The sequence below is a fragment of the Cariama cristata genome, unplaced genomic scaffold (genome assembly GCF_000690535.1).
Source record: "Cariama cristata isolate BGI_N322 unplaced genomic scaffold, ASM69053v1 scaffold18554, whole genome shotgun sequence".
NCBI lineage: Eukaryota > Metazoa > Chordata > Aves > Cariamiformes > Cariamidae > Cariama > Cariama cristata.
Genome location: NW_009613758.1, coordinates 25,079 through 28,244, shown reverse-complemented (window position 1 = coordinate 28,244; position 3,166 = coordinate 25,079). Strand labels below are relative to the sequence as shown.

General features: G+C 49.5%; 1 protein-coding gene across 1 annotated transcript in view; it reads right to left on the bottom strand.

Moving 5' to 3' along the window:
* Positions 1 to 3,166, bottom strand: part of GTF2IRD1 (GTF2I repeat domain containing 1) — a gene marked incomplete at its 5' end in the record, with an annotated part of 33,411 nt that overhangs the window by 5,349 nt on the left and 24,896 nt on the right. The gene's annotated exons all lie outside the window — the stretch shown is intronic.

The window sequence follows — 3,166 nt, the reverse complement described above, 5'->3', positions numbered from 1 at the left end:
CTTTGCGGGGCTGTAAACGACTGCAAAAGATGCAAAGCAACGGAGACTCAGGCCCTCGGTGCCACGAATGCTCCCACAAGTGATATCAAGGAATGAGATAGCGCTTTTATAGCTGGGCTCCTAAGTACAGTATTGTTTTATAATATGCCATATAATCAGCTTGGCTTTACTAGCTTTTTTAATTATCCTCATTGTGCCAAACAGTTTCTCCTCCGTTCTCTCATTTCAAACGATGTGCCTGTGTCAGTAGATTTTTCCCGCAGCTATTCAGCATCCTCAGGGGGCTCCGGGAAAAACGACTGGGCTTAGGACTGGCCTCCCCCCCCTTTGATGTTTTTTTTTTCACTCTGCCGGTATAAAGCACCAACGGAATGAACCTCATCTGCCTCTCGCCGGGGTCACCCCTCCAGCCCCCAGCCAGCTGGGGTGCGCAGCGCAGGGCCGGCTCGGTGGGATCTGCTCCCGGAGAGGAGACATCACCACCATGAGCCTCACCGCATCCTGGGCAGGCATTTTCCCCCAGGCTGGTACAGCGCAGGCTGGAAATCCAGGATAGTTATTTACAGCGTCAAGGTGAGCCCTGCAAACCTTGACATGAGGGATCCGAGCATCCTCTGCCCCCGGATCTGCAGCTATTTAATTTGATTTTGAGCAATCACATGATTTTGGTTTTAAGCAAACACATGGCTTGCAGTTTTGTTTTAAATGCAAGCTGAAAACCTGACGTGAGTCCCTGCCTCCCTGCACGGGGCTCCGAAGCCCAGCGCTCAGCACCCCCAGCAGAAATCAAATGCCTCGGTCACCCTGCCGCTGAGGGTCCTGGAGAGAAAGTGGCACCCTTAAATCCCTGTACCCTCCTACTGCAGGTACGGCCTCAAAAAAGCCTCTTCTCCACCTGGAAAGCAATAGTTTTGTCTGGATATAACTAGGGGGGAAGAAAAAAAAAAGGGAGAAGTTTCTGAGAAGGCACCTTCAAATCCAGAAATGGCAACAAAGCAGCTTGAACGGGATGGAGCAAAAAAAAAAAATAAATAGAAGAAAATCGAAGAAATGTTGCCAAGGAGCTCTGATTTCCAGAACCAAGACCTTGCCTTGCGGTGCCGCTCCCCAGGCCGCAGCAGGCCGGCGGGGGCAAACCCTGCGGGGTCCCTCTGTGACTTTCTTGTCATTGATGCTCAGTTTCTGGGCTGTATGTACACACCCGTGTGGATGTGTAGATGGTAGCAGACAAAGAAACACTAAAATTCAGTGTTCTCACTCGTTTAATTCTCTGGGACTGAAAAACATAGGAGCTCTTTCCTTTCCGCTCATGCCCCGAGTGACCTGAGTGCAAGAAAGATCATCCCAAGGGTTTTTTTTTCCCACCTGGTGGTGGGCAGGACTCCCAAATTCCCATCCAAGGACTCAAACAAATGCCATGAAGAACCTGGAACTGAGCATGCATAACAGAGAAGCCAGAGAGGAAGCTCCGGCCGGCAGCGCTGCTTCCCGAGGACCTGCCCTCCGTCCCCAGGCAGCTCCGGGCAAGAGGGATCTCCATCTACCTTTGACTTTATCCATTCGGGTTTGGGAAAAAAATCGACTCAAGGAAGCCACTGGCACCCCTGGGATGTGCTGAGTCCTTCCCATAAAGCAGGTTTATGCATGCTGCTGGCTTCAACTCCGTGTTATCTTTCTCTCTTTTTTTTTTTTTTTAAATTAAAAAAAAGTAGCCAGTTGATTGACTTAATTTTTTTTCCCAATCCTACTTGCCTGAAGCAAGGCCCCCTGCACTCCATAGGCACTTACGTACAAGTGGCCACATTTTTAAAGCACCCTTTGCTCTTTTCCAATAGGACTTGTTAGAGCTCAACATTTCTTTTAGAAACACCGCGTCATAATTAGTAATTATTAAAAATGGGGTTTAGATGTCTGCTGTTGGACAACAGGATCCAAAACACCGCCTATTCTTCTAGTGACTTTAAAAAAAACCACAACAAAACCAAACCCAAGGTATCCCATGGATAAATAATGGTTCTGTCTGGGTTTGCGATGCCACGTGCAGTGCCCTGATCCCGGCGGTGAAGCCGCGGCACGGCCAGGCAGGGTACCCGGTGGAGCCTTCCTCCTCCCCGTACCACCGCCAACATCCCGGGGTGCTGCTCCAGGCGATGCACATCCTCCACCCGGCCACTGTGCTCCGAGTAACAACCTCCCGTTATCCAAAGGCCCGGTGTGAAGCCCATTTCATCAGGCAAACAGCCACTGCCCAACACATCCCACTGGGAAAGTGGCTCGGGACCCTTCTTCGGGCAATCTCAGTCGCGTCAAAGAAACACCCAGCTGGGGTAGGCTGCTTACAGCGGTCAGGATCTGGCCCTGAATCTTAAGAGGATAAATACACGCCTCTTCCCCCGCTTCCAGCTTCAATGGGTGCAATTCAATTACACCCCTGTGTAAATGCGGAATAAACCCGCTGACTTTACTGAGGCCATCCCACAGTAACTCAGGGTTAAATACAGTCAGAATTAGCTCAGCAAACGCATGTTTTCAAAGTGGAGCTATAAACTTGTGGGAGCAGGCAATTAACATCGAGAGCCGCGGCCAGAATCCCAGCTGATGGGACTAAGGCTGGATCTGCCGGCGAGACGCCGTCTGCCACAGACACAGGCAGGCGAGCTCTTCTTTGCCCCTGTAAATTAGTACGTGCGTTAAATCCCCACAGCCTACGTGACTACGCACCAACCCTGGCCCAGAGTAGGTGTTAAAGCAAAGCAAAAAAACCCCAACCCAAATCTGTGCACGCTCTCCTTGTGAATGGCAAGTGGATTTTTTTTTTTTAACAAATTAATTGCTCGGACACGTGGATGAGCTGAGGATAACGTGGCAGGTTGGTTTGTCTGGAGCGGAACCAGCACTGACTGCAGCAACGGTGCTTAGAAATGCAGAGAGGATTAATAACAACAATAAAATACTGTTAAACACATCCCGCATCATTCAGTTCTTGGTATCACAGGGAAACAGAGCAGAGAGGAAAAAAACAATACCTGAAATTTGGGGGTTTAAGACATTTTCATTCCCATATTAAAATACAAGTGCATTTCTTGTCTGCTACCATCTACGATGCATCAACTGAGCTACGTACCATTCAAGGCAGCGTAGGCTTTTTCCAATGATGTTATCCGTC